General features: G+C 38.2%; 1 pseudogene; it reads right to left on the bottom strand.

Annotated features, from left to right (window-relative positions):
- Positions 1 to 867: 867 nt before the first annotated feature.
- LOC121461639 lies at positions 868 to 14,045 on the bottom strand (annotated as a pseudogene).
- Positions 14,046 to 16,555: the final 2,510 nt, after the last annotated feature.

Genomic DNA, 16,555 nt, shown 5'->3' with positions numbered 1-16,555 from the left:
ATTTTGAAGTTTATTAGGAACTGGAATGATGGTGGAATAAGTTACTGCTTAATTGCTGCAGATATGTTAGCCAAAAAAAGACTTTGTGGAGACTGAGTCTCACCTGGCCTTGACTGCCTTGCCTATGACTGAAGACAGCCATATAATGGGGATGAACTTGTATTTTCAAATCTGTGTCTGGCAATGGAGTAAATGAAGAAACAACCTTAAATCCATTACTGTCCGCCAAGACAGAGGAAGAACCTTATGATATTTGCCCAAACCAGTGGCATTTGTTTATTACAGGGATGTGAGGGATGTTTGAAGAACACATGTTTTGCTCCCCAATGTCTCAGGCTCTGTGTGCTGAGTGATAAAACCAAATCAATGAACAAGACTGCCTGAGGCACCTGTCCTAGCCAAAGAGGAGAAAGCAGGTGCTTCGCCAGTGCTTGGGTATCATTATGGTAAGCACATATGAGAAAGAGAGAGGCAGAATGGTTTATATCCTGTAGAGAGGCAGATTTGAAGAGGCTAAGGTGGTGATCAATGGAACTACTTGCCATCTGGTGCCATGGTAACATGTGGGTCTGGGCTGCTAACCAGAGCTATGTATGGGTCCATGGCCCTGTCACAGCTGTCGTCCATGTTGATGTCCCTGGATCATGTTACCACCAAAGGCCTTGAGAAAGCTCAGTGTCGGGGATGACACCTGAGGTCATGTTGGTAGTTAGTGGCATGTTGCCACCAAGACCATACAGATATGAGTCTGCACTGTCACCTAGGCCATGGTAATGTCCGGTCACAAAACACAGTCTCACGCTATGCCTGTGTCTATGGCCCTACCATAGCCAGGGTTTGTGCTGCTATTTCTGGCTCCTGTTATCATCAAAGGCTATGTGACTGCCTGAGGTCTGGACTGCCACCTGGCACCATGGTGTAGTCTGAGAACAACACTGTTGCTGAGCCCATGCCAATTTGGGAAGCATGAACTGCCACCATGGCCATGGTAGCATCCATGCCAAAGCCATTGCTGATGGACACATGTGGTTTCATGTTCCTGCTGCAACTGAGATCTCTGTTGATGTCTCTTACCCATGTTACTATAGGGGCCTTTGAGAACCATCTGCTGAATTATGTGTTGGACCACATGTTGAATTACAAGAGCTATGCTGAACTGTCCCTGCTCCTCACTGGCTCAGAAAGAGCCAGTCTCTCCCCTGTATGGAGAGTTGACCCTGCCCCTTGCCATCCCTAGGCTAGCAGACCCCAATGCCCTCGGCAAAAAAGAGCTGGTACTGCCCTTATAGGAGAACTGGTCCCCTATATTTGGAAAAGCTTGCCCCAGCACTCAGCACAGGTGTGAGAGAGCTGACTCTGCCCCTCACCTGAGTGGTTGGTCCCAGCAGCCTTGGCTGACCAACCAGCTACCACCCAGGCATGCTTCCAGGGCTTTGAGTTTGTACTTTCCAACGTCTACCCCATCTGTGACCTGCTAGAGCATGTGAAGGAACTGGTCCTTAACAACCAATGATTTCCATAACTCAGGCTACAGAAGGGTATTTGAGGAGAACTTTGTTGAGGATACAATATTAATAGTGTTCCAGAAGCCAGAGGCCTTGGATCTGACCAGCAACACATTACACAAAGAACATTTGCAATTAAATTTGTTTGGACAAAAGGGTATACTGCATGATACAGAGCATCCCCAATGTCACTAAAATGAATGAAGAGGTGATAGAAAGGCAGAAAAGAAGTAGTAGAAATGTGCTTTTGTTTGCTTATCTGTTTGTTTCTTTGTTTTCATTTTCGTTTTGTTTTGTTTTTAATTTGTTTTAAATAATATTATTATATGTATCTTTGGGTTTTTATTTCCTATTTTTATTATATATTTAATTTTTCTTTGAGGGGGAAGCAAAAAGGGTGAAGGGCAGATATAGAGGGACTGGAAAATTGATGGATTAGGGTCTATAATGTGAAAGTTCCAAGGAATCAATATAAAAATTATGGTTAAAAACAACAACAAAACATAATACAAACAATCTGCACTGATAGTGTAGGCCACAGGGACTGAGGATACTGGTTGTCTTGTCATGTTGGTCTCTTCCAAAGGCCCTCAACTACCCATACATAGTTGAGTTCATCTGTCTTCCTGGAAGTTTAATATATGTTCCTAAATAAGAGCAATCCCCCCAAACTTTTCCTCTGCAGTAGATTCCCACTTCCTGCCACATAGACCTGTGACTTTGATCCTGCATCCAAGTCTCCATTCGTTTCATGATTTCACTCTGGTACTGAGTGTGATTCTACAACTTGATACTAAACATCAGAGAAGAAATAAAAATGCTTCTGATCAGCCGGGCGGTGGTGGCATACGCCTTTAATCCCAGCACTCTGGAGGCAGAGGCAGGCAGATCTCTATGAGTTCCAGGACAGGAACCAAAAGCTATGGAGAAACCCTGTCTCGAAAAATCAAAAAAAAAAAAATGCTTCTGATTCGGTTGCCTCCACCGTAGCACAAGTTTGTCAGTAAAAATCCATGATAGTACCAGTGAGCAAGTTAGCAATCAGAGAATCCCTTCTTCAGTGCTTCTTGGTACAGAGAGAAATTGCAGGTCTCAGATATACTATTTTACAGAACACAGATTCTGCTTTGGTGACACCGACAGAGACCTTTCTTTCTCTTTTGCTGAGGTCCCGGGTTGAGTGGAACAGTGGGGTGCCCTTCCTGCTATGTTCTGGTGCCATATGTTAGGTTCTGTTTTCTGATTAAAATCTGTACTGTCTATTGTTTATTGAGCTTTCTGCACAAGCCTATTATTTCTAACCAAACAGCTTCACACCTCTTTCCCCCCAATCCCATGGCAATTCCAGAATGCACTGTGTGGCTCTAACATGACATTTTCATTCTCTCAAGCATATTTTAAGTTATAATTACTGGGTTTTTTTTGTTTTATTTTTCTTTTGGATTTTCGAGACAGGGTTTCTCCGTAGCTTTTGGTTCCTGTCCTGGAACTAGCTTTTCTAGACTAGGCTGGTCTCAAACTCACAGAGATCCGCCTGCCTCTGCCTCCCAAATGCTGGGATTAAAGGTGTGCACCACCACGGCCTGGCTATAATTACTGTTTTGATATTAAAATATTTCCAAAATTTATAATATTCCTCCCTCTATGGAAAGGACTTTTATGTCATTCCACTAAGGATGATTGGTTTCACTGATAGAAGTTGTCTATCTCATTTCCATACCATTCATTAGAAAATAAAAAACCAATCATCTTTAGTTTTAGTCAAACAAGCTAAGCTTTGAACAACAGCAGTAAGCTATGTGGAAGCAAGTACACTCTGAAGGAAGGAGAATATTTAATTTCTGTGATGTTATTTTCCAAAAGATAAAAGTATTTATGGGAAACTGTGGATGGATCCAAATTAGAAAGATATAATATTAGTGGGCAGAACTCTTTTCAAAGCTTCAAGGTCATAGATGTCATGAACAGTCTAAAACCCTATTATATTCCATAGGAAAATAAACAGAGTTGACAGCTAAAGGTAAATTTGCTCCTTAAACTGGACCATGGGCAGAAACATGGTATTAATGGAAAAGGCATTAAAAACCAATAGCTAATAGTATTGTATTAACGTAAATATCTTAAAAATAGGAATGTCATAATAGTACAAGTTACTGACTTTAGGGAACTTGAGTGAAGGGTATATCAAACTCTATACTAATAATTTGTTTCCTTTACAGCTTAATGCCATTAATAATAACAAAATAATCATGGACAGGGGACTAGGAGGCCTCAATAATATAAAAAAGGACCATGAGCAATTAAAGAATGCTGAGAATGTGAAAAATAGTTTTACCTAGATAAGAATACACCAACCGGTATCCAGTATATGATGGTCATCCCGAAAAGCACACATGCAAGAAACATTACACAGATTGAGTAGATTGTACTTATGTGCTTATTTATGCAGATATCAATATACATAGGCATGTGTATCATAACAATTAATGAAAAAGGAGACCTCAGATATCAAAAGAGCAGGGAGAGGTTCATGGGAGAGTATGGAAGGAGGAAAGAGAAGGGAAAATGATGAAATTCTATCATAAACCCAAGAAGGAAGAAGAACTGATTAAATAATAAATTTAATTAAAGGGAAAACACACATGAAAAGGAACAGAAGGGACAAGCAGAAGTCAACTAGCTTTTTGGTTTCCAATGTGTATTAACGACATTCCATATTAGTAACCAAAATAGAGAGTGGCACAAATCTGGAGATAGAAAGAATTATAGACTAGAGGTATTTCTGCATTACAAAAACGCAACACCAAAAACTCAAGCACAGTGCAAATCCCACCCCTAAAGGAATATTTTTAAGTGGGTAAAAGTATGTGGTACATAACAGTTGGTTAATTTATGAATGAAACAAATTGAATTGCTTTGACAGGAATCAGGCAAATTGATTCAGTCATGGAATTATTGTTAATGTTGCTAGCTCACATATTTACATGACTTTTTAACTTGATCCAAAACCTAGTTTTAGATTTAAGACAAGATACATAGTTGTAATAAAATACCAATTTACATTCCTTACAAATAAAAGCATTTATAGAGATTTGTCAGACACAGTACTGCGAAGAATATCAAGAAGAAAGCAGCTAAGGACTCAGGGAGATTTCTCAACAGCTAAAAGCATATACTGCTTGCAGGGTGCCTTGAGAATGTATAGCAGAGACTAGTAGTATTTATTTAACAGGTCAACCCATCAGATACTTGATTTCCTGTTGGGGAAAGGCAAAGTTGGGCAGTTATTGACTGTGAAAAGACTTGTTGTTTTCTGTCTTTAACTTTCTTGGGTGACACTGCTAGGCTGCCCTAATAAGAACAGCCATGGGGTTCACTTCCACAGGCTTTTGGTGGTATGTTTTATACTTATTGGGTACACATACAGCTGTGGAGGGGTCAGGAAGATGATTTCTGCTTAAGCTGTGCAAGCTTGATGAATAAAAATAATACTAGGATATTTTAAATTACTCAGACTGACACAGAATTCTCAGTCACAAAGATAGCCGTTTACACAGACAGCTAATTTTGAACTTCAGAGCAAACTCACAACAGGCCAGTTGCCCCAGAGATAAATATCTATTTGCCCCAAAAACAAATATATGAGGTCATCTTCCCAGGTGTTTCTTTGCTGGTTCAAGGTCAAGATAGAACCAACTTTATTTGACAAAACTTTCTAAGGAATTGGCACTTTTCATATAGTTCCAGTCTCGGGCCTAAGTTTCAGCCCACTCTTTACTGTCTGATAACTGCCACCAACTTAGACCTACATACAATGCCAGGCATTAGCTCCCTAGACAGTCAACATGACATTCCTACCCTAAAAGAAATTAAACGACTTATCTTGTATTATGAGAATGTGTCAGTCCCTGAAAATGTAAAATGACTGTGAGAGGAAAGAGCAGCGCAGAGGTGGCACACAGAGAGAGATTGAAGGAAGGGTCTGGAGAGGGAGATGTGGAGGATATGGAAGGTTAATTAGAAGCTGCTTGGCAGAGAATAAGGGTGAAGAGCTAATTAGGAAGCCATGAAGAGAGATCTTTCAGAGAAAATTTTAAAGACGATGAAGAGAAAGTTATCATCAGAAAACATCTGTATTTTACTTTTTTTCTTGAATAGAAAAAGTTTAACCTTTAGATAGTTAAGAACTTTTCCTAAGCCATTGGTGCATTTGTGGACTGTTTTGCATACTCTGTGCTGAGTGGAGGCTGGTCCCCCAAGTCAGTCTTAACTGCACTTCCAGAGGACCTCACTTAGCTTCTAAGCCCTCCTGCCAAGTTGCTCACAGCTGCTCTAATTCCAGCTCCAGGCATCTGTTGTCCTCTTCTTGAACACTTGCACAAGTGAGCATTCCCAAACATGAGACATACATAGAATATACAAGTAGTACAAAATAAAATAACCATTGAAAAAATAAGCAAGCTAAAATCACAATAGTGTAATATATGACTATATAAGCAGAAAAGGATGAATGAAAAATATTACCGTATGATCATATGGAAAATTTCAGTGTTATATAGAAGACCACTTGAGTGAAATATAGAACTGAAATGTGCATTCTTTTGTTTATGGTTTATTGTTACTTCATTTTTAACCAAGTTAAAAAAAATCTAGTTTAGAAACTTTAAAGGACTTACTTTAAAAATTCCATAGTTTTATTCCAAGACTGGATTGGATGCAGCCTAGATTCTCCATAGACAAGAACATGAAATGTGTCAGAATCTACGGGAAGTGTGTCAGAAACACTGTGAATCAACTTAAAACTTCTAGCTTGACTGTCTACTAATATAACACAAGCTGACAAAATGGGTTAAACCTTTTAAAAGTATATGATAGTTGGCAAAATAGTAATGATTTTCATGACATTTATATAAATATTCAGAAGACAGGACTTCCATAGTAAGTTTTTTCTGTTACTGCATTTGTTTTACAAAAGCAGAAAGAAGAGAAGGAAGAATTTCTGAAAAAAAAAATCAGGTTTTTTTTAAGGCTTATTGAAATTTTAGGCTTTGAATGTTTTGGAAAAATAAACAAAGCTTCTTCTATTACCAAATAATGTAAATCAAAGAAAAATCTTGGATACTAAACTATTTAATTGAGTGATAATATTAGCTTATTGAATTTGAAATTACAGTACTAAAAATTCTTATGCGGAAAATAAAAATAAATGCAACAGTTAATTTTCTTCTTATATACTGAAGGTTAATATTTGACTGGTTATTTTTAAATTGTATTTGTATACTACTTAATAAACACAGTCTAACTATATAAAAACTAATACTTTATATAGACCTCATTTTTATTTTTCTATATTTCATACATATAAAACAATTTTTTTTCTTTTTTTTATTGCGAAAAGAAGAAAAAAAAACATAAACAAAAAACAAGTTTCCACCTCCTCCCAGCCTCCCATTTCCCTTCCCCTCCTCCCACCCTTCTCCCCCTCCTCCCACCCTTCTCCCCCTCCTCCCACCCTTCTCCCCCTCCCCCCACTCCTCTCCCCCTCCCTCTCCAGTCCACAGAGCAGTCCGGGTTCCCTGCCCTGTGTTAAGTCCTAGGTCCTCCCCCCTCCGTCCATATCTAGGAAGGTGAACATCCAAACTGGCTAGGCTCCCACAAAGCCAGCACATTAAGTAGGATCAAAACCCCCTGCCATTGTCCTTGGTGTCTCATCAGCCCTCATTGTTCGCCATGTTCAGAGAGTCCGGTTTTATCCCATGCTTTTTCGGTCACAGTCCAGCTGGCCTTGGTGAGCTCCCCGTAGATCAGCTCCACTGTCTCAGTGGGTGGATGCACGCCTCGTGGTCCCGAATTCTTTGCTCATGTTCTCCCTCCTTCTGCTCCTCCTTGGGACCTTGGGAGCTCAGTCCAGTGCTCCTGTGTGGGTCTCTGTCTCTATCTCTATCCATCACCAGATGAAGATTCTTAGCCAAGAGGACAACTATATGTTTTTCCTTGGGTTCACCTTCTTCCTTAGCTTCTTTAGGTTCACCTATTGTAGACTCCGTGGTCCTTATTTATGGCTAGAAACCAATTATGAGTGAGTACACCCCATATTCATCTTTTTGGGTCTGGGACACCTCACTCAGGATAGTGTTTTCTATTTCCATCCATTTGCATGCAAAATTCGAGAAGTCATTGTTTTTTACCGCAGCGTAGTACTCTAGCGTGTATATATTCCATACTTTCTTCATCCATTCTTCCTTTGAAGGGCATCTAGGTTGTTTCCAGGTTCTAGCTATTACAAATAATACTGCTATGAACATAGTTGAACAAATGCTTTTGTCATTTGATAGAGCATCTCTTGGGTATATTCCCAAGAGTGGTATTGCTGGGTCCAGGGGTAAGTTGATCCCGAATTTCCTGAGAAACCGAAACACTGACTTCCACAGTGGTTGCACAAGATTGCATTCCCACCAGCAATGGATGAGGGTACCCGTTCTTCCAGAGCCTATCCAGCAAAGGTTATCCTTGGTGTTTTTGACTTTAGCCATTCTGACAGGTGTAAGATGATATCTCAAAGTTGTTTTGATTTGCATTTCCCTGATTGCTAAGGAAGTTGAGCACGACCTTAAGTGTCTTTTGGCCATTTGAACTTCTTCTGTTGAGAATTCTCTGTTCAGTTCAGTGCCCCATTTTTTAATTGGGTTAATTGGCATTTTAAAGTCTAGTTTCTTGAGTTCTCTATATATTTTGGAGATCAGACCTTTGTCTGTTGCGGGGTTGGTGAAAATCTTCTCCCAGTCAGTAGGTTGCCTTTGTGTCTTAGTGACCATGTCCTTTGCTTTACAGAAGCTTCTCAGTTTAAGTAGGTCCCATTTATTCAATGTTGCCCTTAATGTCTGTGCTTCTGGGGTTATACATAGGAAGCGATCTCCTGTGCCCATCTGTTGTAGGGTATTTCCCACTTTCTCTTCTATCAGGTTCAGTGTGTTCGGACTGATATTGAGGTCTTTAATCCATTTGGACTTGAGTTTTGTGCACGGTGAGAGATATGGGTCTATTTTCATTCTTCTACAGGTTGACATCCAGTTGTGCCAGCACCATTTGTTGAAGATGCTTTCTTTCTTCCATTGTATACTTTTAGCTCCTTTATCAAAAATGAGGTGTTCATAGGTTTGTGGGATAAAATCCGGGTCTTCTATACGATTCCATTGGTCGACTTCTCTGTTTTTATGCCAGTACCACACTGTTTTCATTACTGTAGCTCTGTAATAGAGTTTGAAGTCAGGGATGGTAATGCCTCCAGAAGATCCTTTATTGTATAGGATTGTTTTGGCTATCCTGGGTTTTTTGTTTTTCCATATAAAGTTGATTATTGTCTTCTCCAGATCTGTGAAGAATTTTGATGGGATCTTGATGGGGATTGCATTGAATCTATAAATTGCCTTTGGTAGAATTGCCATTTTTACTATGTTGATCCTCCCAATCCAAGAGCAAGGGAGGTCCATCCATTTTTTGGTACCCTCTTCAATTTCTTTCTTCAATACCTTAAAGTTCCTGTCAAATAGATCTTTCACTTCCTTGGTTAGATTTACCCCAAGATATTTTATGCTGTTTGTGGCTATCGTGAATGGTGAAGCTTCTCTGATTTCCCTCTCTGCTTCCATATCCTTTGTGTATAAGAGGGCGACTGATTTTTTGGAGTTGATCTTGTATCCTGCCACATTACTAAAGCTGTTTATCAGCTGTATAAGTTCTTTGGTGGAGTTTTGGGGGTCGCTTATGTACACTATCATATCATCTGCAAATAACAAAAGTTTAACTTCTTCCTTTCCAATTCGAATCCCCTTGATCCCATTATGTTGTCTTATTGCTATTGCTAGAACTTCAAGCACTATATTGAAGAGGTATGGCGAGAGTGGACAGCCTTGCCGTGTTCCTGAGTTTAGTGGGATGGCTTTGAGTTTCTCTCCGTTTAATTTGATGTTAGCTGTCGGCTTGCTGTATATAGCTTTTATTATATTTAGGTATGACCCTTGTATCCCTAATCTCTCCAAGACTTTTAACATAAATGGATGTTGAATTTTGTCAAATGCTTTTTCAGCATCTAATGAAATGATCATATGGTTTTTTTCTTTCAGTTTATTTATATGCTGGATTACATTGATAGATTTTCGTATGTTGAACCAGCCCTGCATCTGAGGAATGAAGCCTACTTGATCATAATGGATAATTTTTCTATTGTGTTCTTGGATTCAATTTGCCAGTATTTTGTTGAGGATTTTTGCGTCGATATTCATGAGTGAGATTGGCCTGTAGTTCTCTTTCCTGGTTGAGTCTTTGAGTGGTTTTGGTATCAGAGTAATTGTGGCTTCATAAAAGGAATTTGGTAATGACCCTTCTGTTTCTATATTGTGGAATACATTAAGGAGTATAGGTATTAGGTCTTCTTGGAAGTTCTGGTAGAATTCTGCATTGAAACCATCTGGTCCTGGGCTTTTTTTGGTAGGGAGGTTTTTGATAACAGCTTCTAATTCTTCGCGACTTACAGGTCTGTTTAGATTGTTCACCTGGTCCTGGTTTAGTTTTGGTAAATGGTATTTATCTAAAAAAGTGTCCATTTCTTTTACATTTTCCAGTTTTGTGGCATACAGGCTTTTGTAGTAAGATCTAATGACTCTCTGAATTTCCTCTGTGTCTGTGGTTATGTCCCCCTTTTCATTTCTGATCTTATTAATTTGCGTCTTCTCTCTCTTTCGTTTGATTAGTTTGGATAGGGGTTTATCAATCTTGTTGATTTTCTCCAGGAACCAGCTTTTTGTTTCATTGATTCTTTGGATTGTTTTCTGTGTTTCTATTTTGTTGATTTCAGCCCTCAATTTGATTATTTCCAGTCTTCCTCTCCTCCTAGGTGAGTCTGCTTCTTTTTTTTCTAGAGCTTTCAAGTGGGCTGTTAAGTCTCCAATATGTGCTTTCTCTGTTTTCTTTAGGTGGGCACTTAGTGCTATGAACTTTCCTCTTAGGACTGCTTTCATAGTGTCCCATAAGTTCGAGTATGTTGTTTCTTTATTTTCATTGAATTCAAGGAAGACTTTAATTTCTTTCTTTATTTCTTCCTTAATCCAGGTATGGTTCAGTAGTTGACTGTTCAGTTTCCATGAGTTTGTAGGCTTTCTGGGGGTAGCATTGTTGTTGAATTCTAACTTTAATCCATGGTGATCTGATAAGACACAGGTGGTTACTAATATTTTTTTGTAACTGTGTAAGTTCGCTTTGTTACCAAGTATGTAGTCAATTTTCGAGAAGGTTCCATGAGCTGCAGAGAAGAAGGTATATTCTTTCTTCTTTTGGTGGAATAATCTATAGATGTCTGTTAAGTCCATTTGCTTCATTACCTCCATTAATTCTCTAATTTCTCTGTTAGGTTTCTGTCTGATTGACCTGTCCATTGGTGAGAGAGGAGTGTTGAAGTCTCCTACTATTAGTGTGTGCGGTTTGATGGCTGCCGTGAGTTTTAGTAATGTTTCTTTTACGTACGTGGGTGCTTTTATATTAGGGGCATAGATATTCAGGATTGAGACTTCTTCCTGATGAATTGTTCCTGTTATGAGTATAAAATGTCCCTCTCCATCTCTTCTGATTGATTTAAGTTTGAAGTCAACTTTGTTAGGAATTAGTATGGCCACACCTGCTTGTTTCTTAGGTCCATTTGCTTGATAAGCCTTTTCCCAGCCCTTTACTCTGAGTAGGTGCCTGTCTTTGTGGTTGAGGTGTGTTTCTTGTAGACAGCAGAATGTTGGATCCTGTTTTCTTATCCAATCTCTTAGCCTGTGCCTTTTTATAGGTGAGTTGAGCCCATTGATATTAAGTGATATTAATGACCAGTGGTTGTTAACTCCGGTCACTATTTAAGTAGTAGGGTTTGTGTGTTTTCCTTCTTTGATTTGCGCTGGTGAAGAGTCTCTAGATGTCTGAGTTATTGTGGTCATTGTTGGACTCCTTGGTTAGTGATTTTCCTTCTATTATTTTCTGTAAGGCTGGATTTGTGGCTACGTATTGTTTAAATTTGTTTTTATGCTGGAAAATTTTGTTTTCTCCATTTATAGTGAATGAAAGTTTGGCTGGATATAGTAGTCTGGGCTTGCATCCGTGGTCTCTTAGTTTTTGGAGAACATCTATCCAGGACCTTCTGGCTTTCATGGTTTCCATAGAGAAGTCAGGTGTAAGTCTAATAGGTTTACCTTTATAAGTAACTTGGCCTTTTTCCTTTGCGGCTCTTAATATTCTTTCTTTATTCTGTATATTTTGTGTTTTGATTATTATATGGCAAGGGGATGTTTTCTTTTGATCCAGCCTATTTGGTGTTCTGTATGCTTCTTGAACCTTCATAGGTACATCTGTCTTCAGGTTGGGAAAGTTTTCTTCTATAATTTTATTAAGTATATTTTCTGTACCATTGAGCTGCACTTCTTCTCCTTCTACTCCAATTATTCTTAGGTTTGGTCTATTTATTGTGTCCCATATTTCCTGAATGTTTTGTGATGAGAGTTTGTTGGACTTGCTGTTTTCTTTGATCAGAGTGTTTATTTTCTCTATGTTATCCTCAGAATCTGAGATTCTTTCTTCTATCTCTTGTATTCTGCTGGTTACACTTGATTCTGTAGTCTCTATTCGTTTGCCTAGATTTTCCATGTCCAGTCGGCCCTCTGTTTGTGTTTTCCTCTTTGCCTCCATTTCAGTTTTCAAGTCATGAACTGTTTCCTTTATCTGCTTGATTGTTTTTCCTTGGTTTCCTAGGGTATCATTCACTGATTTACTCAATTCCTCGAACTTTCTATTATACTTCTCATCCATTTCTATAAGGGCGTTTTTTATATGCTGTTTAAGGGTGTCAATCACTTTCATGAAGTCAGTTTTTTCTACTTCTTCTTGATTAAGGTGTTCATGTCCTCCTGTTGTGGGGTCACTGGCTTCTGGTGGTTTCGTGTTGTTTTTCAGATTGTTGGGAGAATTCTTGCATTGGCGTCTGCCCATCTCTTCCTCCCAATACTCCCCTTTGGATCTTCTTTTATAGGATCAGGTCTTCTTGCCCACTGATGTACCTTCCCAGTGATGTCACTCCCCAGAGATGTTTCTCCACAATGAGGTTTCACTCGGTGCCCAGATCGAAACTCCGCACTGCTTGGTTAGCTCGCTAACAAAGGGCCCACCCTGCTCGATGCGGGCAGGCTATGGGAACAAAGGAGCTACCGGCCACCCCTTTGTCCTCCTGGTTCTGGTTCTGTCCCAGCACCCTAGCAGGCTGGGCAGGGAGGCGCTATGCCCCAAAGGAGGGAGGGAGACAGGGGGTGTGGGGATCTGGATGTAAGCTGAATGGGATAGGAGGAGAGAGGCGGTTTGGGCAGTATAGCCCCTGTAGGATGGCCAGGGAGTGTGGGCGGGCTGAGGTATGATCCCAGCTGCCGCAGCACTCACTCACCACAATGATGTTTCACTTGGTGCCCAGATCGAAACTCTGCGCTGCTTGGTTAGCTCGCGAACAAAGGGCCCACCCCGCTCGCTGTGGGCAGGCTATGGGCCATATAAAATAATTTTAATGAGCTGAAATTAGTGAACTGTAGAGGCAGAAAATTTTTGTAAAATATTGTGTTTATAACTTTCTTAATAGCATTTATTACCTCCTTATTTCTCAGACTATAAATAAAAGGGTTTAGCAAAGGAATTATTATTGTATAAAATACGGCCACTGGTATATCTTTTTATTTCCTTCTTCCAGGGGTCCAACATACATAAGAAGACAGATATAGAATATTGAGACAGAAAGAAGGTGGGGTCCACAAGTAGAAATTGCTTTTCCTCTCCCATCCTTGAATTTCATCTTGAAAATAGTGAAAAGAATGCAGAAATAAGAGATCAAGATAGTGGTAATGATAAAGACTAGAATTGGATTGAAAAAATATTTATCATCAGTTCATTGATAAAAGGGTCTGTACAGGAAAGCCTATACAGTGGAAGAAAGTCACAGAAAAAGTGATCAATGCGATTTGATTTACAGAAAGATAACCTTAACAGACAGCCTACAAGAATCATGGAATGCAGGTTACTGGCTATGAAGGCTCCTGTGGTCATCTGAATGGAGAGCTTCTTGGACATCATGGTGTGGTACTGCAGAGGGTTGCAGATGGCCACATAGCGGTCATAGGCCATTGCTGCCAAAAGAAAGCAGTCTGCAGTTTCAGCAAGACACAGAAAATATAACTGGACCATACATTCATAAAGAGAAATCCTAGTATCCACAGAAAAGAAGTTCTCCAGCATTTTGGGAGTAATAGTACAGGAGCAGCAGGAATCCATGAGTGCCAGGTTTCCAATAAAGAAGTACATGGGTTTATGAAGATGATGTTCCATGTAGATCAAGGCCACCAACCCAAGATTCCACACCATGGTGACCAGATAGATTGCATAGAAAAGCAGGAACAAAAAGATCTTGAGTTCTAGGTGACATGTGATTCCTATGAGGATAAACTCTGTTATCAAAGAATTATTTTTCTTCATCATTTCTGTTTTGTGCTGAGACAAAATTATAAAGTAATTCAGCTGCAGTTATAAGCAGACTATATCTAGTTACACAGCTCCAATTACATTAGGAATATAGATGACACTCATCACATCATGCTCTGCCATCCCCTGAAGAGCAGCCTGCCCAGCAAAGGTCATTTGTGAAGTTACTCATAAATAGTACACAAGGGGCTGTCCTGAAATGTCTCTGGAACTCTTTGATTGAAAACTTTAGTTGCATGAGCTAGCCTGTACCAGAGAACAGATCCATTGTCTTTCAGTTGCCATTTCCCAACTTGATTCTTATAAGAACATTCTCCAGGCCAGAGAAAAATGTAGAGCTCTATAAAAATCAATTTTAAAAAGTAAAAAAAAGAAAACATTCTCTAGGCAAAATCATTTTAAGTATTATATTATGGGGTCCAAGTAATATTGAAAAATTACCTTCGATCTAGTAGAGAATTTTTAAAAATCTACACAGAATCAGAGTGAATTGGAAAAAAACTAATTTGCCCAGGTTACAATTTTTCCACATAAAGTAACAGTTGGATATGTCCAGAAGATCTATTTTTCTTTTAAGGCTGGATAAGAGTATATAGCATCATTATATTTTCTTAGTTTCAAATCACTTTTATACTTATTTTAACATAGTCTACTTCCTACTCTTATCTCATCTGACAGACTTCCAAAGGAGTTGCTACTCTTAATTATCTGGGTATCCTAACATTTGGTCTAGTTTTAAGCCTTTTGTAGATGTAGTTAACTTGAGACCAATGACAAAAATATGTGTTCACAATATAAATATTGTTCAGTCTAAATACGCCACTTATATAACTCCAACTGATTCAGAAGAAATTAATATCTTCATTTTTTAAGTATGTTAGAGGTTTTTCCACTTAGCTTATTATTTAAATCTTATGAAGTTGTTTCTAATATGCTATATTTCAGAATTCAATAATCACTCTGGTTTATTGTATACTGTTATAGTTTGACCAAAATAACATTCCATTGTTTCAACTGCAGAAACAGTATGGGATTCAAAGAATGGCAGCATTATCTTTTTCCATCAAATAAAGTTCTCTGGGTTTAACACACTATAGGTATAACATATTGGAGAGGAGCATACTGTAATTTTTCCACATGCATTTTAACTCCTTTTTACTTTGCAAATTACTATTAACTCACAAACAAAACCATTACACAGCTAGTTTAATGACTTTCAAATGCTTTCTGAGACCCAGACTCTGTATATGTCATTGACCTTCTATATATTAAAAATGTGCACACTGAAGCATTTATTTTAAAAAAGAACATATTGTAAATTGTATTTAACTGACTTTTCTTCTAAACTAAAAATATTATTTTTGCTACTCTCTCTCACATAATGGTTAAGTTTTCTGTAGTTTTAAAGTGAAAGATAGAATCAAGTGAATAAAATGAGTAACCATTTATATATCATATATAACATATTATATATCTGTAACAAAGTATTTTGAAATGATATTTGAAGAACTATCAAGTAATACTGTTTTATTATTTTCCCACAACATAATGGGAAATCAACTGGAAATATTTAGGCATAGTTTTCAAAAGTTATTTTTTATTTAGAAGATCTACAAGAATACAAGTGAAAACTCTTTTTCCCATCTCCAGTATAAAATACAAGTACTCCCCTGAATCAGAAATCTGTTTTACTGTTCATCATCAAATTATTTCAGAAAAACATTATTCTTACCTGAACATTTGCTGAAGAACTGTACTGTTTATGAATTCAGATAGACTGAATGACTCATTTACTGTATCATTTTATCTTGTCAGTTTATGTTCAACTTAGAGACCCATGAAAAGTAAGTAGATAAGTTGTAAAAACAATAAAGCCCTGAAGTGCTTTAGAAATCTAGATTTCTTCATGTTTTTAGGTAAATTAAATTCTAACCTCATATTTTAAATTCACAGACATACATTTTAATGATTGGCTTCCCATATGATCTTTCTTAGTTTTGGAGAATTTGGGGGAAATATCATGTCTTTAAAACACTGGAGAATTAATTTTGAACATCTTGGACACCTTTTCTGTCCATGTATGTCAGTGACGTTAATTAGTTAGCTTCGGGGCAGTGTAAAGTTCTGTTGACTCTACAGGGATCTCCAGGCATTGACTTTGGGCATTTCTGTAGAGACTGCTTATATAAAAGCCTGTTTCCTAAATCTCTACTGAATCAAACATCATTAATTGAAGATGGACTGAAGATACATAAACGAGGTCTTTAAGGTAAATCAAACACCCATTACTAGCATCAATTTGTAGATGATCTTGGTTTGTCCCACATTTAATTATACCATCATCTTTTACGTTACTTTGTTGAGAATTGTAAGGGATTTAAAAAAAATCTGTGTGAATCACATAAAATAACAGAATTAGAGATCTTTGGATTTGTGGATAAAAAAAAGGAAAATCTGGGTCTATCAACCAGAGTGACATCACTACCTACAAGAGTCTGAATACATCT

This window comes from Microtus oregoni, unplaced genomic scaffold, assembly GCF_018167655.1.
Source record: "Microtus oregoni isolate MIOR12 unplaced genomic scaffold, Mior012 000023F_ref0000262, whole genome shotgun sequence".
NCBI classification, from domain to species: Eukaryota; Metazoa; Chordata; class Mammalia; order Rodentia; family Cricetidae; genus Microtus; species Microtus oregoni.
The sequence above is the reverse complement of the archived record's forward strand: the minus strand, read 5'-3'. Positions and strand labels throughout refer to the sequence as shown.